A 26,597-nucleotide genomic window follows, 5' to 3' on the forward strand; every position below is an offset into this window, starting at 1 on the left:
GTTTTACGGTATTAACCTGTGTTTTATGTTGTGTGGCGATTGGAAGATTTACTGTAGATTATATGCTTCAATTCTTCAAGTCTATCCACTTATTGGCATTTTCATTGCAGTATAAATTGTATAAATGATTCTTATGTTAAGATGGGTATGTATCAACTTTGGAAATAAGCAAAGCTAGATTGATAGTACTTTTTCATTTCCTATGCCACTTCAAATAGTGTAGCTGGTACTAGGTTAGTCTATGAAGGATATTTGGAAAATAAAAGTCACACACATTATCATGTTCTAGTTAATATGTCCTGTCCCACATGTTAGGAATAAGTTGGAGAAGGATGCAAGCAAGAGAATACGCAGAGAAAGATCAAGGGTAGGAGGCGATATTTACTGAGGCAAAAATTGATGTGGGCTTTGTGTATAAAGTTAAAAAAGAGAGGATAAGGGATATTATGAAAGGATTATCAGGCTGTTATATGTTCTAATTATAGATAAAGTTTAGGATGAACATAGATATTTGTTTTCCATATATAATATTTGTCGATAAGGAGTAAAAAGATTATGAGGTTCTGGAATGCCATGGGACCTAGAGCCCATTTCATGAAACAATTGTCAGGGAGAAAAGAAGAGACAGTTAACATAGCTTTCCTCTGTCACAGTGTGGAGCTAGTCAATATGAATGGCTCCTAAATATTATAAATATGCAAATAAACTTTTGAAACCAACTTTCCTTTAGTTATAAAGTAAATACTACCAGCAACCAAGTAGAACAAAATTAACTGTTTTAAAGTGCCCTGGATCACTTCCTTTTTGAGCCAGAAGCAGACACAATAAACATGCATGGGAAGATAAAGCAAAGGGAAAGTCCTGAAGAGATAAAGGCAATTCACATCACAAATACAGTTTCAAATGGCAGGAACCGCTAGTACCAACAAGAAGCCTTGCGAATAGGAAGGTTTAGAGGGCCTGCCAAATTTACCACTCTTTGAAAACACATAGTTTTGGAAAAGAAGAAGTAGTCAGAAGAAAAATGAGCCACTGCTTTCATTGCCTACAGAAGACAGAGACAGGTCCACTACAGAGAACTGGGGCTCTTATGGACGGCACCTTCTCCCCTAGTAGTGAGTGGCCACATTATAAGGACAAGAAAGTCAGTAAACAGTGATTCTGGAAACGAGAGTGGCAGGGTACTTGGTAGTGACCAAGAACAGACCGAGGCTGTATTTAGTGTACCTACCCTGAGTGTCTCTGGGGGAGCTGTGTCAGCCTGGGGGAGCTTCTGTGCAATCGCACTGCTCAGTGTTACATTTGATAACAGGTTGATTAGTAGTCACTAAGGAGGTTAAGGGCTGTGGCTGGAATGCACAAATTCATAGCTATGACTTACTGTATGCGCTTAAGGGATTGCCTCTTTAGGAAGAATTGTCTTATATCACTGATTTGGCAACCTAGACCTCTGTTTCTTCATCTTTGGAAGTCTTTTCCCACTGGGAACAGCTGTAGACAAGGCTCTCCCTTTAGTTAGATGATAATATGCCATCCTAAAGGGAAAAGAAGACTGTGAGCTACTCCTGGGTGATACTGTGTGCACGGGACTCAAGTAGCTGTAACTTACTGCCATGACAACATCGTGCGACACAACTGACTTATCCTCACTGCCACTGCCAAGAGTGTACCCTAAACTATGTGATGTTTAATGAGATACACTTTAGACTCTGCCCTTTGCCATTATACCCAGAGTACAGAAAGCTTTCTTGCAAGATCCCAGTAGACCAGGGTACCTGGACAGGGACAACTTCTCTGAAGCTGCTGGGAGCAGTAATTACAGTGTCAAGAGTGCAGCTGATGGAAACTTTTGGGCCAAACTAGATGTGGCAAGGTAAGTCTTCGGTGGGAACTCTGTACAAAAGCTTTGTTCTGGCCGATGTCACGAAGTGTCAAATAATAGAGTTGATCACAGAAAACAAGGAGGCAGGGACCTCTACGCACTCAGAGCGCCAGTTCTGTGTCCTGAGCTTCAGGTTCCTCTTCACAACACCCAAGAATGTCACAATTTATGGCCCACAAGAAGGAATAAGAAAGCATTAGAAAAAATGTAAAATTGCATGAGGAAGATGTTAAAGATAAAATTATAACTAACACAAAATAGAACTTGTTATTAACTAGAGGAAACAGTGTAATAAAAGTTATGAAAAAATAATAAATACAATTTAGACTTGTAAAAAGTGGCATTTGTATGTAGTATTATGTTTTCAAATACATATGAAGGAAAAATCATTTTAATTGTGCTGTTGTAACCAATTTTTCCAAAATAAATGTCTTCAATAGCAAAATTCATGATCGTACACTTCTCAAGGTCATAAACCTTAATCAGAAGGTGTTAGCACAATTCTGTGTGCTGCCTTTGCAGACTCGTTGGAAGAATCCATTTCTAACTTTTACAGGGTGCCTACCTTTCCAGGCATATTTGCAGCCAAGAGTTACACTTTCGAATTGTTCTCATCCTCTGTCTCTGGTTTTTAGTTTCCCCACTTCCTATATAAGCACTTTTGTAGTCACACCATTTTCAAGTGAGTAATTTACTTAAATAGTTTTCCCAGATCCAAGTGCTTAATCATATTTTTGTGTTTCTTCTAAACATGTAAACTATCACATGTATAGTTTTTGGGAACATAGACTTGGAAGACACTACTGAGAATATATACTAATATGCATTAAAAATACCAAGCATTTTCTAAGAAAAATGGGGTGGTCTTAAATTTGCCACCTACCCTAGAAGTACTTAAAGGATAATACATACCTAATAAACAACTTTCGAAATACTGTTTACAGGTCTGTATTATCCTTAGGTACAATATTTTGAAAGTTGCTAATACAAATTTAAAAGTTAATTATATATGATTTAGAAGATGTAATAAATATCATTTATAAGATGATATAAAAATTAACCTTCTTGCAAAAAGACATTGTATAAATATCACATTCTTAAAATACAAACACAAAAGTGAAATAATATGGCAAAAAATTATATGTTTACTTCAGGCACAAGACCAGCCTGGGTTACAAAGTGAGTGAGGCCACCATGGATTGCATAGTTAGGTCCTGTCTCAAAAAGATGCATATATATATGCCTTTACTTAACAGTAAAAGGGCATAAATAATAGTAATTCTAAAAGAAAACAGTTTTACACAAGGAGAGAACATTTAATTACCATAAGAATATATAGTAAAATCACAGTGAAAAGAGTGACTTATGGAACATAATAACAAACAATATTTTGTTGCTATAGGGATGAAAATGACTAAAATCAAATCTTGCTAAATTTATTCCTATTCAGGAATTAGCTGATCAAGGAAATGAGGTTAAAAATCTGGCTTTAAGTTAAGAGAAAATGTATGAAAAACAGGAGACATAACTCTCACAGAGGTTAAGGGTACAGAAAGCAAAGTAATAACCTTCTTAAAAACACAAGAAAAAAGAACAGCAATAAAACCATAAATATATAAGTCATGAACATAAATGCATTGCTGTATTCATTATTGGCACACAGATAACGTTCCATCGTTAATAATTTTTAAACTTACAAATTTGTGTGGTATTTAAAAATCTGGTGTCAATAAGTGACAATCGTGCTGACAACACTGATGACAATGAATCATCTATTGCACTTCTAAAAAGCATATCAGAAACTGAATGATATTCAAGAAGATTATACATGATATGCATTAAAGGAATTAAACCAATATACCTGGATGATCAAAAAGAATAATAGTATAGAATATTGTTGCTTTAGCTTTAATTTCTTCCTGAGTTTTTAATTTCTGCTGTGTACAGTCACTGTTTTACTCAGCAAAAGGATTTTGCAGTAGAAAACGGAGGTGAGTGGAAAAGTCAATGATTCAATCTGACTTTCAAATGTCTGTTGCCTCAAGGAAGAAAAAGGTTTCTAGTGCATAAACAATAAAATATTTTAAAAACATCTGATGAGCTCTACCTCAATAACATAGAGTTTTTTTTTTTGTTGTTGTTGTAGGATGTGAAAATGTGAAGTCCTTAAAAAAATACAACATAGAATCAAGAGAGATGCCAAATCCACCAGGTAATCTTCTGGAATCCAGGATTAGTAGATACCTAAGTGTCAGTTCCTGGCTATGCTACAAATGATATTAATAACCCATGATAGGTAACAGCTGTCTTTTATAAAAGATGCCCACATTTTATAAAAGAGGCACCTAACATTGAGGATTTATACTCAGGCACATAACACTCATTTGATTTTCAGCATTCATCAGGAAAGGCAAACCAGACTTAGCATAAAACAGCAAAAAGTGGGTGAGAAATACTTAGGACCTAGTAGTAATAACTCACTATTGCTCTCCTTATTAGCTGGGTTCCAAGTCCTGCAGTCCTTGGAAAGAAGCCACTCACTCAGGAACACAGAAATGTTTTGAATTCACTTTTTTTTCTGAGAGAGGTGGTCTTGGTTTTCTTTTTTATTTTTGTGTTTTTCCCCTTTCTTTTGCTGTTTTATTTTTATTTTTCCAATATTTTTATTTTCTTTTTCTCATTTAATCTTTTACTCCCTGTTACCTAAGTCTTGTAACTTTCTCTTGTACTTTAACTGGATTCTTTCTACACACATTTTGCTCCTCTAAATGTTTTTTAAGCTTTATTTCTCTCATTTTGCATTTTTTCACTCTCATGATTTTTATATATAGCTTTAACTTTTAGATGTTAATTTGAATCTATGTTATTATTGCTGAATTATTTTGTATTATGTAGAATAGTGAAGTTATCATATTTGGTATATATTTACTGTAACACAAGATTTTCTTCTATTTGTGTTTTTATTATTTCAGATCTCTTTTCTACTGTCAAGCGTGAGACATTGGTGCCTTTTATTGGTTCTTATGGTAAGCAGATATTCAACTTATCTTTGACTCGTCACTGTTGATTTATTTGAAGATATAGAGGCAAAACCGAGCTATTAATTTGGTTTCTCTACCTGATAGTAACTGGTTTATCACTGCTTCATCAACATTAGAACATTTCACATAAAATTCCAAATGGTCACAATCAGATAAGAAGCTCTATATGTTATATTATAATCAAAATTCCAAAAATACAACAAAAGGGAAAATATTAAAAGCTCTAAGGGAAAAATGTCAAGTTTCTCATTAAGGGTGGACTTAACAGAATTAAAGTGGATTTTCAGCATAAATCTCTAAAGGACAAGAGAATTTGGAAAGAAGTTTTCAAGTCATGAAAGAAAACAACTGCCATCCCAGACTTCTATATTGTGCAAAATTACCTCCAAAACTGACAAACTGAAAACTTATCATGAGAAAGAAATCCTAAAGAAATACATGAGCACTAAACGAGCATCATAAAAAAATATTAAAGGGAATCCTCAACAGAAAGAAAAGACCAGATTTCTAAAGGGCCCAAGGAAAAATATAAATCTAAGATGGAAAGCAGTTAAATGAAAGGGACAAAACAAAGGAATTAGAACAGGAAAAATTATCCAATGATTAGAGTTAACAAGCACCTTAATATAATACTCTCAATTATCTTAAATCCCTAGTCAGAAGACACAAAGTAGCAGATTGGACCAAGAAACTAAATGAAACCACATATTATCTACAGGAGACATACATCACTGGAAAAAAAATAATAACACACTATAACCAGAGACTGAAAACACGCAAAACTTTATGACAAAACTAATCAGAAGAGACAAAGAGGGATACTTCATACTAGTAAAGGTAACAAATAAATGAGAAGACATAGCAATTTTAAATATCTATACTAGCACACTCCACTTAATAAAACATAAGTAACTGGACATAAAAAGATAAATAGATACAAATGCAATCATCCTGCTGGACTTTCCCATATCACTTAAAACAATTATGTCAATCAGACAAAAATTATGTCAATCAGGCAAAAAATTAGCAAAGTAATGTCAGAATTAAATCACATCACTAAATAAATGGACTTAATAAATATCTGTAGAGTTTCACACAACAACAACAGAATACAAATATTTCTCAGCAAGACTTGGACTTTTTTCAAAGTGGACCATAGCTTAGACCATAAAGAATTGATGAATAAATACAAAACAATTGGAATAAGCCTTTGCCTGCTCAGGAATAGTGGAATGAAACTTGCAAAAGGAATCATAGAAACTACAGAAACACATGGAGATTAATACATTATCAATTAACCACGGAAGTGAAAATTACAGTTCTAACAAAAAGGAGGTGGAAGAGGACATCAGAAAATGCAAAAATATTCCCTGTTCCTCAATGGGGAGATCCCACCTTGTCAAAATGGGCATATTTCCAAAACCAATATATAGATTAATAAAATTTCACTTAAATAAAAACAATCTTCACATAACTTCAAAAATATTTTAAATTTATATGAAAGAAGAAGACATATAGAATAGCAAAGCAGTCCTGGACAGCAAAGGAGTAGGTATCACAATCTCAAATTTCAAGTTATATTATAAAGCTACAGTGATTAAAACACCAAAATTAAACAACTGACATGAACACAGACATGCTGATCCGTAGAATAGAACAGAGGATACAGAAACAAGCCCAGTCACATTCAGCAATCTCATCTTTGACAAAGAAGCCAAACCATTCTGGAGAAAAGACAGCCTCTTTGTCAAATGATTCTGGAATATCATGTCATATATACTGAATCCAGACCCACATATTTTATGCTATACTACTATAAAATTAAATTGGATCAACAGTCTAGATATTAAAAGAGAAGCAGTCTTCTGTAAGATATATGTACAAGTACTGAATTCATAAACATAGTGAAAAACTTTCTGAACAGAACTCTAATTACATATGAAATAGCACCAGTATAAAACAAGTGGAATTATATTAAATTAAAGAACTTATGCACAGCAAAAGAATCAGGAAAGACACAATGCAGAAGACTATATAAACAATATGCAAAAGTCTAAAAGCCAAACAAAAATGGGACATAAAATCAGGCACTTTTCAGTAGAATTTAAAGTGGTTAGTAAGTACGTCATGAAATGTCCATGATCGCTGGCTGTTAGAGAAATGCAGATCAAAACAATACTAAGATTCCATCTTACTCTGGAAGACTGCTATCAGAAGAACAGCAACAAAAAGGACTACTGGTGGGCTGTCAGGAAGCAGCACTCTTTGAAACTGTTGATGGGAGTGTACATTCGTGCAACGTGTATGGGAATCAGTATGTAGATTCCTAAAAATACTGAAAAAAGAAATTCCATTAAGTCCAACTATTCCCATTTCAGGTATTTTCTTGAAAGAATTAAAGACATTATATTACACTGAAATATGCATTCCCATATATACTTAGGAAATAATATAATATATGATCTTCAGGAACATGGATTTCCGTGAAAACATAAAGTTAAGAGAAATAAACCACACACTGAAGATTAAATATGACATGGTTTCTTTTATACAAGAAGCTCAAGTTGTAAGAGTTTAAAGAGAGGAAAGGAATGATTGTATTGTAGTCAGCATTTGCAAGGAAAAAAAAATTAGTGCAGGACACATAATTTGTAGAATTATTTTCTACTAGTCATCCAAAGAATCAAACACACAAAGTGCAGGAAATCTGTCCACACACTAAAGACTCAAAGAATCCAACTTAGGGCCTGGGTCCCATAGCAATGTCCTGCATGAATCCAGCTGAAGACCTAGAGTTCCTGACAGTGTCTCATGCATATCTGTTTCATGGACCTGCACTGGGAAGGCTCCAAGATCAGCATAGAATCTAGAAAGTCTGTGCTAGTAGGCTGAAGGATCTGCACTGGAGCCAGGAAGTGACACTCAAAGTAAGGACCAAAAGAAACACAACCATCCTCAGCACCAAAATGGTCTGGAGTTCCTCTGATAATGAAAACGGCTGTGTTCACATCGGGAACCAGCATGACAAACTTCTCCAGGAGACTAAACAGCACACATCTTCCTCTCTGGAGCCAGGAAGTGGTGCTCAAAGTAACGACCAGAGCTCCCCGAAAGTGAACCACAGCCATTCTCAGTGACAAGGCTCATCTCAGGGAAGAAACTCAACAAGCTCCTACAGGAGAACCAACAACACTTTTTTCCTCTTCTGTTCGCCTTTTCATGTTGTTGGTAACAATTCTCAGGAGAGACATCCACACTCCCCACAACACAGCTGGTGTTACAAGTTTCCCACCGCTTGTCAATCCACCACAGATAGATTATTGGAAACATGGAGACAAACATTTGCAGGTGTGAAGGGAATCTAAGGATGGAGAGAGAGGAGTGAGGAGAGGAAATAGATAAAAAATGATTAAAGTGAGGTATATACACTTACCAATTTCGCATGGTCAATGTATGCATGATGAATAACAGTTGTGTACTGATAAAATTCTTTTAAATATTATCAAATTATAAAATTATAAATCTCATACCCTATTGTAACCCTGTTTGCAATGTCTAGAGTGTTCCTCTTGTCAGCTACCCTTACAGGTATAATAGAAACTAAAACATGCTTGCTTGCTTTCTTTTATTATTTTCTTTAAAAAAATCATTAAGTCTTGTATGTACAAAAAATCACTACAGATTTTAAATGTATCCATGCTGTTTTGGACCATATCATTATTTTTTGCTAGATATTATGTGTAGGTACATTTGAAAACATTAATTCCTGATAGTAACACTTATACAATGCATGTATATAACTCATAGAAGGGTATCTTGTAAATCTCAAATTTTCACCTTAATTGAATACTACCAATTGTGTTGGTTAATTTAGTGTGTCAATTAGACAAGACTACAGGATGCCCAAACATTTAATTAAACATTTTTCTGAGTTTGTCTGCGAGGTTGTTTTTACATGACATTAACATTTAAATTAATAGGTTAAAAAAAATTGCCCTCCTTAATGTGGGCAAGCATGATCCAATACATTAGAGATGTGAACAGAACAAAAATAACATAAGGGAAAATCTGCTCTCTCTGTGCTATACTGCTTTCAAGGGGATATAGGTTTTCTCTTGTCCTTAGACTGGAATTCATATTACAAGATCCAGTTCTCAAGTCTTCAAACTTGAATTGGCACTTACAACTTGGGCCATCCTTGTTTTCAGGTCTTTATGCTTAGACTAGTATACTTAGACTACATTATGGGTTCTCCTGTGTGTCTAGCTTTCAGGTAGCATAAAATGGGACCTAGGCTACATACGGTATGAAAATTCTGTTATAATAAGCTTCATGTCCATATAAAAGTTTATGTCAATGTATGTATATTCAAAAGTATATGATCCAAATTCTATGTTTCAACCAACTTTTTAAAACCTATTTTAGTTTTAAAGATAAAACTAAAACCTGAAAAATATTTGCCTCACTGATATTTGCATTCTTTTAACTTGGAAAGTAACTATGAATTTGAGTTATCTTCTTCTGTGTTGAGCATTTTATCTTCCATTTTAGAATCTACATTTTGAAAGTAACTAGAAATTTTCACTTCATTTGGGCCCTTTTATAATATCTGATTGTTTTTCCTAGTTTTGATTTTTCCAGTAACCATGTCAATTTTCTTTCACTAGTTTCCTGTTTTCAAATTCACTCTGACTTTTAAGAAGAAAAATAAAGGCACTTTCCTGTCTCTGGTGTCCTGAAAATCTGCAATAAACTCCTCTTGGTGGCCCTTTCTTTCTCAGACTTGTCTCATATTATAACATCAGTCATCCTGCAGATTTATTAGCTTTCCTCACAATTAAGAAACAGAAGCCCACTTCCAGTGACATGTCTATGACACAATGCTATTTTAATTTGCATAATAAAGACATGAATCAGATCATCAAGTTTGTAATTCAATGCTTCTTTCTCTTGCTACACTACACAGTTCATGTTTTCAATATTCAGAAGAAGGAACTTCATGAAAATTAAATAATTTCTTAAAATGTACACAATGAATTTATATCAGATAAGGAGTGAAGAATATTTTAAACCCTCAGTACTATGAATTACTGAACCTATAAAATTTGGAAAGTCTCTATTTTCTATGTACAATTCAAGACCAGTAAAAGAAAAAAATGCAGCTTGGAAGAGTAAATATTCAGGAAAATGTGGATCATATTTGTTTAAAATCAATTATGTAAAATAACTGAAACAGGAATCATAATTTTACCAGTATTTTGCTGACAGCTGGGTACATTATTTACAATTTTATATTTTTCTGAAAAGTATTCAATAAATCTTATTTTTGGAAATATATGTTTGACTTTTAATTTGTCTTTTGTATGTTTACATGTGGCAGACACTGTTTGAAGGGTTATACATATAAATATATACTCACATATCTCATGATCATCTTTTGATTTATGCAAGCATCATTTCAAATTACAGAAATAGTAATGAACTGACAAGTTAAATAATCTCCAAAGTCAGCAAATACATCTACTAAATAGAAAAGCCAAGATTTGAAGAAAGTCTGGTAGCTACAAAATCTTTACGCTTAACAATTATGCTATTTTGCTTCTTAAGAATGAAAAAAGATTATTTCCCCAGTCCCAGTAAGATATTTCCTTTCTGGAATGGTCAATTGCGTTGAACATTTTCTCATATGTTTACTGGTCATTTGTATTTCTCCATCCCAGATGTGTCTATACATTTCACATGTATGTTTACATTGGGGACATCTATTTTTTGAGTCATTTTTATATTCCAGATATTAATCCTTTGTAAAAAGTAGCTAATAATTTTTTTCCCATTTTGTAGGTTGACTTTTCTTTTGTCACGTAGAATTTTTATAATTTGCTATGATCCTTTTTGTAGATTCTTGGAATTATTTATTGTGCAACTTGGGTTCTATTGAGAAAGTCTTCAGTCAAACTTGAGACCATAATATTGAGTATAAAGTAAAACAGACACACTAGCTTAAATATCACATAGCTTTTGTTTTTGAAAACTCAATAGATACAGTGTAAAATAAAATAGGGATAATATGAAAAAAGGAGCAATATAATAATGTCATTTCTCTTCATTATGAACAATGTACTCAACAATATACCTTCTACTTGTCTGATTTTTAATCAACATATATGAAAATAAATTTATAATGACTGCAAAGATAAATAAGTGAATCTGAAGAAGGCCAAATGAAAGCTAAAGGAAAATAAAATAAAAGAGAAGTAAAATAAACAATTGAGATACACTGTATACTAATTTCCTACATAAATGTAATCATTATAAAGTACAAACACGTACTAAAAAAAATTAAAAAGAGATTTCCAGTTTCCTCATTTGCTTTGCATTTCTCTTCAGAGTAGAAAATTTAATAATGATTGAAATTTTATTTTAACATTAACATCAGTACAAAATTCTAATGGAGACTGACTTGAAACACAAGATTAAGCTCAGTTGGAGGTATAACTCAATGATAGAATGCATGCTTAGAATGCACCATGCCCTGAGTTCTACTCCCGACCCTAATGCCCAAAGAAAAGGAAAAATGGAAATGATTAATTATACAGTACAAACTCCAGAGAATGAATTGAAAATTAAGGGATGATTTGTTTCTATTATCGGTGCTGTATTTAATATTTTAATACAAATACAAAAAAAGCTTCACTGATGTAAATCCTTATATTGGTATCTTCTGTATAAATATTCCATTATTTTCAATATCATTTTCAAGAACATAGTGATAATAAATTGAATACTTTTCTAAATTAAATTTAGTACTTTCCTGCCTCTGGGCTAAAAGAGAATATCATTAGTTCATAAGCAGTCCAAGTAGAGACTAAATACATTTAAAACAAACTGTACTGACTGAGTGCAGACATTGTTTTAAAATGCAATACACTAGTACTTGAAAAATAATACTAAAAAATATCTTGCTATTTGTTTCCCTGGAAAACATTCCATGCCCCATAAATCCATACAGTTCATTTAGATGACCAAGACAAATGTGTCTGAAAGAATGGGGATAAATGTAAAAGTGCTCCTCTGTTGGTGCTAGCAAGTATTGCAAGAGAAGTGTAAGCTGTTTATTTCCCACTGGGGTGAAAGGTATTTCTTCTGACAGTACGTTTTTTTAATGAATTCCAATGACTGCGGGTGTTAATGTGCTGACCTTAGATGTTCTGAGGCTCAACTAAATGAAACCCATGTGTGGTGGTTTTCTTTGGAGATGATGTGTATTTTTGTACTTGTGAAATCAGGGGGGTTGTTACTGAAACCCAAATCTTCGGTTTTCTGTTTGTTCACAGCTGGAGTGTCCCTGAATTTTGGGAAGCACACGCTTATTGGCAGCATTCTCTGACAGAATGGCAGAGGCTTTGAAAAGCTGCTACATGTGCACTGAAGTTTCACCATACATTCATGTCAGATATCTAGACAGTGTCTTTGCTTTTAGAATATTTAAACTTGAATATGTGTGAGGAAGAATCTACATATTATATTTGTGAAATGCTAAATCATCACTTGATTTTTTAATGTAGTTAATTAATTTCTTATAATCTAGGTTGCTTTCACAAAACTTTTAAAAAATGATTCAAATTTGGCAATGTAGAAAAGAGAAAGACAACTGCACAAGTTTTGGTAATAAAACTTGTTTACAGAAATGGACATGATTTTGATAATGACAATGTTAAAGTTTCAGACTTACTAAAGTACATTTGTTCATATTTTTATATAGGTATTAAGCCTAGGACAAGTCTTCTATAATATCCTATATTAAGGATTATGCAGCTAGTATATGAGAGAAATGCAACTCGATGATTTTTTCAGGAATTTATATTGAATTTTTATAGTTTATTTTTGGACAAAATTTTAATAATTATGATGGTTTTACAATTTTCTCAGCATATATGTTTGTTATTTTGTCCAAATATTTTATATAGTTAAAAACTTACTTATGAATATATTTGAAAGTACTAGTCTCAGAATTGAAAATGCCAGAGTAGTGAAAATAGGCAAGATTAAAATATAAGACATTAGGACATGGTCATTCATAGGTGAAAGGATCAGTAAAAAATTGGATATTGTATTATTTTATATAAATACAAATATAATACCGTTTATAAAATATCACAGATGTTAAATAATTTTTATAATAATTTTTGAAATCTTAAGAATTATTCATCTTTCTATATCTCGGTAATTTTTTTTTTATATCTGAATTATTCAGGTTGCCTGCAATAGAAGAAATAAACTTCACTGGTTTGGGGGACAGGTGTAATAGGGCTGAATTCAACACTCTCACCAGGATAATCAGTGTATGTCCAGCTTTTATTTCTTAAGTGATAGCTGTTATCCTTCTGCATAGAAAACACAGTTATTTATATATACTCCACTACAGTTCTTGTCAGGGTACTGAAGTAATTCATACTGCTTTTGAGGAAATACAGTAAAAATAATTATAATATAATGTGGTATTTTTAAAATATCAAGAAAAGGTACAGAAAATGTCAGGAAAAAAACAGGAAAATTTGCTGAATATATAAAGCAAAGACCAGTTATCTATTAGAATGGAGATAGGAAAGAATCTTCAGAAACATGACTGAATAAGGACCTATCTTTTAAAGAGTCAGGTACATATACTTCATCCATTAAGTTTTAGGAAATAATAAACAAACAAAACATATCTAAATTTGGGAAAGATAGGATATATGAATGTACAATCCAATTCTTAATTTCTCACATATATGGATATTTTTAAAATGATTTTACTATAGGTATTGCTTAAGTATATATATTATTTTTGCAATTTCCCATAATATTTTTCTATTCTACAAAATTCATACCATTAAAATTTTGCTTTGAGTGTTATAATTTTTGTTGGAAAAATTCTTTAAAAAATTATAATCACTTATTTTTTCAGAGCAAAGTTAACAAACTTAATAACACTGCCATCATTATTAAATGAAACCCATGTGTGGTGGTTTTCTTTGGAGATGATGTGTATTTTTGTACTTGCATTGATATATGTTTGTTTACATTTATATGGCACCATGTGAAAAATTGACACATGTATACAATATATAATGATCAAATCATTGTAATCACCTCAATGTTTATCTTGTCATGTGTTGGATATATTTAAAGATTTTAATTATTTTGAAATATCTCATAAGTTGTCTAATATGTTCTCTTTATTGTGTTGTAGAGGACTAGGGTTAATATCTCCTAGATACTTATATTTGGAGAGATGTTACAAAATTTACACATAGAAGCTCGTACCATGATTTTTTTTAAGCTGATGTTGTTCAGACACATATGGTAGAGACTGAAAATATCTAGTAATAAAGTCATTAAAATGCAGTCATCATGTACAGAGTAAGGAAGGAGAAAGTAAGATTGTGTGGGAACACAGTTTTTCATACTTTGAAAATCTATTTACAATTAGATTTTAATTTTCTTCTGTCTTTTAATTGTGAAAATACAAAGTATAGAAAACTTCCAAAGTTTTATTGGTATGATGACCATTATCTAGGCCTTTAACCAAACAAATAAAACCAAAATAACAAAATAAGAGATCAAGGGGAAGTAAAATATAAAGTAACGTAAATTATAAAAGAAAATAAATCTTATATTGCAACAGGTTTAGGAAAAGATTTGTCTGTCATGATGTGATATTTTTGACAGGTCAAATATCACTAACTTTTAATTACCTGTAACAGGAAGTGAATTTGTCTCCTGTGAAATGAATTCTTTATCTACTATTGTACTTCTGATAAATATAGTTTTGACTCCAAAATGTAATCTTAAACCTCCAAAACAAGACCTGTGTCTCACAGCATGGGTGAGAAGAGCTAAAGGTCAAAAAGCAAATTCCTACTCTAGAAAACTGTTTGCATAAGTTGTGCCAGGATCCACAAAAGTGTACAGTCTTAGTGGAGAGGACAAAATGGAAAAAGGAAAAAAAAAAAAAAAACTAAGCAAGCAAAACAGCTATCTGTCATCTCACACGCAATTCACAATTCACTATGCAAAAAGGCATCCTCTTTTCATCACACAATTTTTCAATAAATTAGGCAAAAGAATGTTTCCTTGTTACATAATTACAATTTAAAATGTGTTTTCATGTTTGAAGTTCAATCTATTAGTAATACACTTTAAAATAATTGTCAATAATTCATATTCAGGTTATTTAATTAGAAAAAAAATGTGGTTCAAATGTACAGAATTGAAGAAAACAATTGATGTGTCTAAGACAGATAATCAGAAAAGATTACAATATATTTCTAGAGTTGAATACATTGTGTATTCAGCTTCTTATTTTGTTCTATTGAAAGGCATAATGTCACACTACTATAAAAGCCTTATAGCCAAAGAAAATTCTGGCAAATTTGTCACAGGTCTTTTTATACTATCCTATCTGTCAAATTATCAGAACTTCATAAAAAGAACACTATTGTGTAATGCTAAGAGCTATTATCCCAGTCTCAGGAAGTCTGAGCTCTGATACACACTATTAGCAATTTATCACATAATTTTGACAGATTTAAGGTCCTTCCAATTATCTATAACTCGAAAGCTTCTAATTAAAATACTTTCCTCATAAAGAAAGCTGCATTAATTAAAATAGAATGTTATCAAACTTATGTGGCTACTGACACAAGATTTTTTTTGGGGGGGGGGGTACTGGGGATCGAACTCACTGCCTTGCACTTACTAGTCAAGAACTTGCATGGCCTATCTAAATCCTCTGCCCCACATGATTTTATGATATTTCTTCAAATAAAAGTCTGTTTCTATGCACAACTTATTTGATAATTTTTTGAGAATACAGAGTCTTTCTGAGACAGAAGAAAACTTTACCTGATATGATACTTTTACTTTGAAGTGCTCTAATTTCCGGATTTTTGACTGTTATATCAATTCCAGCCACTTCTGTCTTGTATCTTATAAAAGCTATATTTAAAATTACTTTGGTAATAAATTTTCTTTAGAACCTTATCACATATTATTTAACTATTTTATATAATGAGTTGCTGCAGGTGAGTTTTTATTTTACTGTCAATGTGTCTATTCAGCAATTTAATGATTTGATAATATAAAAGTTAACTATTGAATATCCATCTGAAAAACCTTGTAAAAACTATACTAAGAAATACCTTTCCATACACAGTAATTATTTCCAAACTTAGTGGATCAACTGCCTTTCACTACTTAATATTTCCCTCATCTGTTTCTATTGTCATAATCCACAAAATTTTTCTCATTCAAGGTGAGTTGTTCTTATTCTTTTTTAAATCTCTGTGTTTATGAAAAATGACTATTTAGTCTCTAACTTCAAAATTATTTATTGCTTAGTTATGTGTATATTTCCTAAACCTCTTGCTGATTATTTAAAGCTTATAGTTCAGAAATATTTGCATTGCTACCACATACTGTACAGTTTGGGTGATCCAAACAAATTTTCAAAAATACTCAGTTGTTACTTACTGTTGCCTTTTGTCTTAGTACTAGATATTTTAAAACCATAAATATTTAATAGTACAATTCTAGTCATGATTATTAAATATTTCAAAGTTAATTAAGGTGACATTTTGATATATTTTCTGCTGTTATTTGAATGCTCCTTATTCTATTAAGTTGTTACATATAGTTAATTGTAAATGCAAGTATAAAAGGCTGTTTTGATGTATATCTGTAATTTGATCTCTAATAAAAAATCTGTGAAAGCAAACAAGGCGATTTTTATTACTGAGGGAGGTAATTTATGTACAGATTAAATCAATTTTATTTCAGACAAATTTGGATTATTTGCTTTAATTTTGTTAATGAATACCTCAGAGATTCTGAATAAATTACTTAGTATTCCTGGTTCTTAAGCTTTCAGTTACAGAACAGGAATTTTGATACCTTCTACATATTTTGTTTTGCAAAGGAATGATCAAAATCCTATCATTTACTGAACACTAATCATGCATTAATTATGAATACTCATGTTAAGAAATTGAATATGGTCATTACATGAAATATATATTGGGGAAATTGATAATAGTATCTGGTGGCTAAGACAGGGAATGCCTCTGGGCAGCCTGTATTTGTTAATTTTTTCAACAACACAGGAAACTGAACAGACCTTGGGAGTGGTTGAAGGATTTTGCAAGTAACAAATTACATTAATGAGGAGAAGTATTTTAGGAGGAGACCTCCAGGTGTCATTCCACTACAGGGCTGAAATGCCTGTGGCTACAGTCTTTATTTAGTTCTTTGGAGCTGGGAGCCAGGTGTCCTCAGCCTTTATCTTATCTTGCCCCAGCCATGCAGCAGCCCTGTGTGAGTGTTCAGTTTCCAGTTCGATGGCTCCCAACATGTGTACATTCATGACTCTGATTAATTCTGGCTGGTACTGAGTAAATAAATAGCAAGCAAGTGTGAAGCTGAACTGTAAATAACAGACTATCAACTACATGGGAACTTTCTTCTTCTTCTTCTTCTTCTTCTTCTTCTTCTTCTTCTTCTTCTTCTTCTTCTTCTTCTTCTTCTTTCTTCTTCCTCTTCCTCTTCCTCATCTTCTTCTTCTTCTTCTTCTTCTTCTTCTTCTTCTTCTTCTTCTTCTTCTTCTTGCTCTCTTCTTCTTCTTCTTCTTCTTCTTCTTCTTCTTCTTCTTCCTCTTCCTCTTCTTCCTCTTCTTCTTCCTCTTCTTCTTCTTCCTCTTCTTCTTCTCTCTCTCCTTTCTTCATATATTTCTTTACAAATAATATATACTAAAATATCAATGATATCAACAGATATGATAAATCATTTGCCAATTTTTCATTTTAAAGATCCATCTTTTGTATTTTTAACAATGTGTTTCTATAAATAAAGCAACTTCTCATATTAATAAGTAAAATTATCAGTGCATTTGAAGTTTCTGGTCTATCTTTTGTTGTTTTTCCTTTTCTGTTTAATTATTCACTTTGCTTGACAATTAATTCCTTGAATTTTGGGCTTTGTGGTATCTGGTAAGAATATCTTGGACCTTTTTTTGAGTGCTAATTAGTTGTTTTTATATGTCTTAAGATATTATTTTCTAGCAATTTCCGTTCTCAATCAATTTGAAAGAAAATTTTACAGGCTACACAGGCTAGGTTGGATGCTGTTTTCATTTAGAGTTTGAAATACTACAAGCTCTCTTAGAGGTCTTTAAAGTTTATGTTAAGAATATGCTGTAATCCTAATAAGTTTACATTATAAATCATTTTTAAAATTTTCTCAGACCACTTTAAAGATTTTGTCTTTTTTCTGGACATCTGACATTTTGACAGTGATATTGTGTGGGCAGTTTCTTTTTTTATCATAGTTAATTGATGTTTTGTAATATTTTCTTGCCTTTATAATGAGCTGCTTCCACATACTTAGAAACTTTTCTACAAGCATATTTTTTCATTCTATATGGATTATCTCCTGATTTCTGTCTTGCTCTCTCTTTGCATTTTTCCTTAGATGATACACATTCTTCTGTTTCAAACTTCTGGGGTCCACTACACTTTTAGCTTCACAGTCACATCTTCCCAAATTGTCCATTCAGGGGCATACGGCCTGGACTCTCAGGCATTCTGCAATTGAAGTGGAAGCCTTTTAAACTTCCAAACTCTTTTTTTGTTTTGTTTTGTTTTAATTGGTACTGGAGGTCAAACTCATGACCATGCATTTGCAAGGCAAGCACTTATGCCACTGAGCTAAATCTCCATCCCAACCACAAAACTTTTGCATTCTGCATGCTTCTAAAATCAGCACCACAAGGATGGTGCAAAGGTTTGCTGCCAGCTGGAGTAGTAGCCAGGCTTTCCTCTCTCTTGGTTGGAGGGGCTGAGCAGTATGAACCTGATCGTGAGGAGCAAACTATGCCACTGTCATTCCACAACCTGGTGCGAACAGCACCACTGTTCACCAGAGACCATGGTGCTCTGCAACTTTCGCCTTAAGCAGTCTTTCACTTTTGCAGTTTTGCGGCTGCAAAGTTTCCAGATTTGCTGCCTGGCCAGTGCGAGGTTGTGGAATCACTCTTCCTGCTGGCTGCAGTCCCCCACAAGGAGCTCCTGCTCACCACATCCTATGAAAGGCCACCAACATTTGTTTGTAGGATACTGAGTGTTCCATGCACAGCACTCCAGTTGTGTGTAGATGCAATGGGCAGCATTACTGTTGTTGTTGTTTTCTGTATTGAACAAATCTTCTCAGAGTCCTGTTTGCTTGAGCCAGTATACAGGTGTGTGCATGTGGGCATAGCATTTTGTTCTGCCCTCTTCTCAATTTAGATTCTTAATGGACGGGAGTTGGTTCTGTGATCCAAGATTAGTCAGGGTCTCCTGTACATACTTTCTAAAAATTAGATGTAAATCCAGCCTGATTTTCTTTTCATCTACCTCTATCATTCTTAATCATTTGCAAAGCACCAATGCAAAGAGACTTATCCTTGTGATTACCCTCTTGGAACTATCTTCTCTTTCAAAATTTTTAAATATAAATACTTACAATATATTTGATTAGACATTATATATGGTGGGATCCTTTGTCAATAAACCGAAGAACATATCAAAATGAAACAACAGCAACAAAGTTCTAAGAATGCAGGAAAAGAAAGGAAACAAAAGATAAAAGCAACAAACAAAAATCTGAGAGTGTGGCCCATGAGGATAAATCCAGTGCTCTGGGAGGAGCTCAGTTTAAAAGCAAATTTCTTAATGAATGATAATACATGAGAGATATGACATTTAATAGTGGACTACTTTTGCTTACATTTGTATTCCTATGGTGCCTAACTTTCTAATTCTCTAAGAGATGGCAGATGTTTCTAAATGAAACAGATTTTTAAATAAACTCTAAATCACAGGGTTATATTAGTAGTAAATAAAATATAAAACAACTTAAGATGTTCTTATTTGAACAAGGTTGGATATCTGTCCTATATCACTGACTATGGAAGGATTACAAAAAGATCATAAAAAATTTTAGTAGTTTCTCTTACTCATGAGCATTTTCAATGAGAAACTTCATTGAAAGTAATTTTTAAAATAGTAGAAGAATAAAGAATAATACCACATCAAATTTGATTTCTCCTTCCTACCAATGTTCATTTTTTAACCTGTTCCATATTGATGAAAATATTTTACAAGTTAAATAAGAATTTAATTGCATAAAGAATCATTCATTTCATGATAAGCTTTTGAAATTTATCTTGCCACAAACGATTTAACTATAACAAGAGGTTTTTTTTTTTTTTTTTTTTTTTTTGGTGAAATACAGAAACTATATGATTTGAAAATACAAACATTAAAATAAACTCAAAATTATTTTGGATTTTTCTGATACTGCTTTGTTTTGTGCTATTTAAAAATATCTCAAAAGTTATTAAAGAATCCCTTAAAAGAGAGTGACACTTGAGAATTGGTATCAGTTAAGCTACAAGATAGGAAAGGAGTTACAGAGAGAAATGTTACAGCTTTCAGTTTTGATTAATTAACAGAGCTAGAATAAAAGACACTCTAATTTTGAAGATGTTATAGATAGATTTTTATTACAAAGGTAAATTTTTTCTGTAAAACAGTGTATTTTTTCACACTAAATTATATCCAGTTTCCAAAAATAAATAGTACATAAGGTAGCATAATTGTTCTGACATGAACATGATAACTCATATGGAACTACAATTCCTTTAGTAAATTAGAATACCAGAAAAGATATCAGAATCACAAGTTTCAGAAATTTTAAATAGCACAGAGTTTTCGTCTCTTTTCAAGAGAAATCATGCAAGGTAAAATTTAGGATTACCTTGATTTACCTCCTGAGAGCTTAATGAAAATGGATATCAAGGAGACTGAATCCAAATGGGACTTGGAATTTTCATGAGCAAGAGAACAGAACTTGGAGTGTAAGCCTACTTTGGCAGTAACAACTTGAGAAACATAGATTTAAAGAAGAAACTGTAGGAGGCTGAATTCCAAAATCTTAACTAACATCCCTTTAAGGCTTTGGATCCTTACTAAGTTTAATTGTCAGTAGTATGCTAGACCTGGGGAAAAAAATCACTAAAGATCTTTGAATTAAGTGGAGATTATACAGGTCAAACTAATCTGGAGACGTGTTCCCCGGAGCAGAAATAAAGAAATGTCACTATACATTCTGAATAATCAGTCTTCTTGCTAGAAAGTCAAGACTAATGAGAAGATTTAATTCACCTCTAAATTAAGGGCTAACTTAGATCTACCTAAGAAAATTTAGAAAGAAAATTTGTATAGATGAATCTGAACTATAAGTAAATTTTTGTGACTAGACAAAAAAATTTGGAGAATATGCAAAATCTAGCATATCTTTTAAAAGTATTAAGAACAGTAACTTGGAAAATGATATTGCTAATATGGGAAAATGGTCAGAGGAAACAATACTGAGATAAAGCAGGTTGACTGTGGCAGGCAAGAACATTGAAGTAATTTAAAAATATCAACAATGGTTAAGGAAAATCAAATTAAATATGTTAAAATAAATGGAAAACTGCAGTATGGTCAAAAATTAGAATGCATAATATTTTTAGAAAAGTGAATAGCAATCAGATTGTAGAGTCAAAGCAATCACTTAATAATTTTAGAAGTTTCAAAAATGTGTGAGTTGCTAAATAGACCTTAAAATATAGATGTAAATTCAAAAGATTTAGAGCAGAGAAATCTGTGGTGGAATTGGAGGAAAAATGTTGAAGGATTTATAACATTTAACCTCATACCTTTCTACAATCACTAAAGGCTTAGTACTGAATTGGTATGAGAAGTAAAGAATAAATTAGGGTACAAATTAGAAACTTCATCCTACATAATCATTTGATTTTTTTAAATAAGGTGCTACAGAAACTCAGCAAGAAAAATAATTGCATAATTAATAAAAGACAATGGTTAAATTTAAAAATTAACAAATGTTACTCTTAATTTAACAAAAAAAGACTATATATTGTGATAGAATAAGAAATACATGTTGGATCTTCTGGTTTGATTCTTTTTTTTTTTTATTTAAAGAAAAGGAAACGAACAAAAAAATACATGGAGATTTTTTAAAAAGGGTAGAAATAATACTAAATTACAGACAAACAAAAGGTAAGAAATTGCCGGTTGATAAGTTACAAATTGTCATCTTCGAAATGGCTGTTCAGGTTATAGAATTAAAGTATTTAGAATGACATTCAAAAAAGTGACCCTACAAACCATTCTGCTCTATGATCGAACAAAAGCTCCGTAATATGATTATCAGTCCCACCTATTTGTTTTACATCTCTAAGAGGGTAAGGTTAACCATATCAAAACAGAACAGAACATTTAAAAAAAAATAAAAAATAAAAAACAATTTAAAGAAATACAGATTTCAAAGCAAGTCCACTGGAGATCTTCCTTATCTAACTGTCTCTAGCTTCTTACAAATAGTTGTCCCTCACTTCACCCACTTTATATACTTATTGCATATTATAGAACTAATCAAATCATTACAGGATGATGAAGTCTTTTTAGGTCCTCAAGTTCCAAATTAGGGAAGACAATAGCAACTACTATCGCATCTCTCATTCTCTTTGTGATAGCCGTCCCCATCTCTGCATATGCTGAAGTTGAGCTGAAGAAACCAGTCCAATGTCATTCTAATCAGCAAACAATAGATTGCTAGAATTTATATTATAATGCTACAAAATAAGCCTCGGGTTTTTCAGGTCTCTTCCTCAGAGTATTTGTTCCTATCCTCTCTGTATTATAGGGAAAACCAAGTCATAACAAGACAGCGAAACAATTTCCTAGAAAAACATGCAATGGATAAGACTTATAAAACTATAATATAAATGATCTTCCATAGCTACTATGTTTTCTCTTGTTATTTTCAATAGATTTGTCCACAACACTGGCTTATTATAGTTAAACATACTATCACCTATTTTTATAAAAACTTATCTTTGACTGCATTGTAGTATTTGAGAGCTGTTACTGATTCATACCAGTATGGATATCCTTTACATCTTGTCATGCTCAGAGTAGTTTCCTCTACTTTTAGGGTTGATTCTAACATGCCTACCGATTTCAAATAGGATCAGTCAAGGCCAACCAATAGTCTTATGATTCAGATACAATTAAGATCAGTCATAGTAAGACAATGTAAGTAATACAGGATTTCAGCCTAAGTCAATAGGAAAGTAAGGATAGTTACCATGGTATAACCTGCTATTTTTGGTTCTAGAGGTCTGTGTCCTCAAATCTGACATGAGTGGACAGACCAGAACAAATTTAATTCAATCTAAATATGGCACTAGGACTACTGTGTCTTTTAAATTGTTATACACCATTAGCAATGACCTCTGCTTTTTTTTTTAAATATAGTTTCAGAGCTGTCTCTACTAAAGACTAGCTTACCGTCTCTGCCTCATGTCTGCTACTCCACTTTTCTGCTATAATTTGTCCACCTTATTCCCTCATTCCATTGTCTGCCCTGTTCACTGAGGCCTCTCTGCCACTGTAGCTGGAATCCTGATATCTCTTCCTCTCTTTCTCTGTAATGTCCTTCAGCGCTCTCTGTAGGGTTGGATTGGTGGCCACGAACTCCCACAGTTCCTCCTTGTCTTGAAAGTATCTTATTTCTTCATTAATTTTTAGAGAGAGTTTTGACGGATATATGAACTTCGGTTGCATATTTTTTTCCTTCAGGACTTGGGATATTTCTCCCCACTACCTTCTTGACTTAAGAGTTTGTGTTGATAAGTCTGCTGTTATTTTGATAGATTTCCCGTTATAGGTAACCTGCATCTTTTCTCTGGCTGCTTTTAATATTCTGTTTTTTTGGTGGATTTCTGGGATCTCGATTATTATATGCCTAGGTGTAGATCTGTTTTGGTTGTAGGTAGCTGGCGTTCTGTATGCTTCTTTTATCTGGATATCATTTCTTTTTGCTATGCATGGGAAATTTTGCTTTAATATATCTGTGAATATTTTTTCTATTTCATTTTTGGATGTTCCTGCTTCCTCACTCACATTCTTTATTCTTAGGGAGGCTGCAAATCCCGTGCCCTTAAATCAACAAACTGACTCGTGGACCCAGCACGAAAAGCTGAGTTGCTTTTGGGGACTGCGGGAAACTGAGACCCAGACCGGGACTCCAAGTAGCAGCCAGTTCTGCACCGCTGCACCAGAGCAGATGTACAAAGCTCTGGCGTTTCAAATCTAAACGGTGCACAGATATCTGATCGGTCAGCGCTGTGCCGGGAGTGTGGGAAAAGTGGACAGTTTGGTGTGCGGCGGTCCCGGAATGAGGACTTGCACCGGACTCTGGTGAGTACAGAGAACCCCGCGGCTGCTGGGTTTGGCCAGAGAACAGCTGGCCCGCCACCACGGGGAAATCAATAACACAGAGTCTGGTGCAGACATATTAGCCTGGCGGCAGAAACCGCAGCTTGGTGACATCACCAGGTCCCCTTGTAGGGAGGGCTGGTGGAAGACATCTTGAGTCCTGGCAGAGCCTGATTACTTGCTGGCTTCAGCTCCACACAGAGAACTTAGTGGGAGCCATCTTAGTTTTGGGCAGTTCTGCTATTCTGGTGCTCCTGTCACAGAGAGGTTTGGAAGAGAACGGCTGGGACTTGGGCAGAATCCTGTGCCATAGTGACATTACTCAGCTGCTTCTGATTCAAAGAGAACTGGCAGGAGCTACTGGGGCTAAACCAAGCCTCTGCTTGGGGCCCAATAAGCGGATACAAAATAGTCACAACTCAGTGACAACCAGAAAGTACAGCCTAATTTATGAACTAACTGACACAGAGGCTAGAGACTAGACTGTACCGCCCCTGCATCCCAGCCTACCCCAGATAACAGCAAATTGGGGAGGACAGCAAAAACTCAAGCCAGCACGCTTCTGAAAGGCCCTAAGCAATTCGGAGAGGGCCAGAGAACTTCAGGACAGTCTGAAAGAAACCAGAAACATGACAAGAGATAAAAATAAAAAAAATCTCCAGCTGTTCAACAGGAGAAAATAAACCCAAGAGAACTAAACACTGAAGAGAACAAACACAGTAACCATCCTCTACTCGACACAGCATCAGCCAAAATTAAAAAGTACTTACATGATCTCATAGAGGAATTTAAAGATGTACTCCTGATCCAAGTGAGGCAAGATATAAAGAGATTAATTAAAGAAATGACAAGCCCCGCCCAAGAGAACACAGATGGAATAACTGAGGAAATCAGAAAAGAAAGAGAAGCATCTGAAGAAGAATTTAAGCATAACTTAGAATACATGAAACAGATCCAAAGAGAATATCAGGAAACTAAAAACTCCATTGAATATTGGCAAAATGCCTTGACAGAAACTAAAGACAACCTTCTGAAACTTGAAGAGAGATTTAGGGCTTATGAACGTGAAAGAAAAAGCCTCTTAAAAATAACAAGGAACCAGAAAGAAGCAATTCTAAAACTGGAAGATGATAAAAAGATACATAACCTAAGAATAAAGAATGGTTTGATTCTTTATAAACGCCTCACAAGAGCCCTTGTAATGCTGTACTCGATAGGGATGAAAGCACCATTTCTGCAGTCATTATAAATAATACTTTACAAATATACTTGAATCCATGTCAGCGTGGTGATGTTTGCAGTTAGAGCTTCAGAAACTTTAGCCAAACTTCAGCGACATAATGCTGGTATGCAGATATAGGACAGAGATGGATATGGAATAAATTACTAATAATCATTAATTTAATGAAATTATGCTCACATAGTATTCTAATGAGCTGATTCTTGGTGAGCTCTTGAATACCTTCAGGAAGAAATCTGTCACCACAAAATCCACTCCTGTTTATGAGCTTCAACACTAAACCCCTTCTCCAAGGAAGTGTCTGACAGACACTGAGTTTGGTGTCAGCAGAGAGTCAGAGAATTTGCCTCATGTAAATAAACAAAAAATATTTTGCTAGAAGTATTTTGTGACAGAAACAGAGGATGAGAATATTTACACGTAAAAACTTAGCCTCAATATTTAGCTCACTTGAGTCACAATAATTAACTTTGATGTTACAGATAAAACAAAATCTAAAACAGCAAAGCTTTGTGAACAAACTTTGTTGAGTATCTTCAAGGTCTGAAGTGTGAGTGTCAACTTTGATTTTAATCTTGATGGGAGGAGGTGGGCCTAGAAGATTGTTAAATCACAGCTCTGGACGTGAGTGGGTGGATCCTGTGTGCCTGATGTTAGAGACAATACCTGGTCCCTGGCCACTGTCTCTTGGGTTGTTCTACACTCTGTTTCTTGGATACTATGAAATGAGCCACTCTGCTGGTCATATTCAGCCATGCTGTTTCTGCACTGGAACCAGTCAACCAGGAACTGAAACCTTTGAAAGTGCAAGACAAATAAAGCCTCTCTTCTTGTAAATTCAAGTGTCGGGTGTTTTTCCCAGCAGTGAAAAACCTAATGCATGATGGTAGAAAAACGTATTTCAAAACATAGTAAACAATATCCATCTAATAAGAAAGATAAATTAAACCTTATCAATATTAAAATATGTGCTTAGGCCAGGCATGGTGGTGGATGCCTGTAGTCCCTGCACTCAGGAGGCTGAAGCTAAAAGATCACTGAGAGTTTGAGAACAACCTGGGATAATA

The 26,597-nt window shown here is 33.5% G+C and overlaps 1 pseudogene; it reads left to right on the forward strand.

Moving 5' to 3' along the window:
* The first annotated feature begins 332 nt into the window (after positions 1–332).
* Positions 333–26,597, forward strand: part of LOC100725838 (chromobox protein homolog 3-like) — a 127,392-nt pseudogene continuing 101,127 nt past the window's right edge.

This window comes from Cavia porcellus, unplaced genomic scaffold, assembly GCF_034190915.1.
Source record: "Cavia porcellus strain 051 isolate PalLab524CR breed Dunkin Hartley unplaced genomic scaffold, mCavPor4.1 scaffold_15, whole genome shotgun sequence".
Lineage (NCBI taxonomy): Eukaryota > Metazoa > Chordata > Mammalia > Rodentia > Caviidae > Cavia > Cavia porcellus.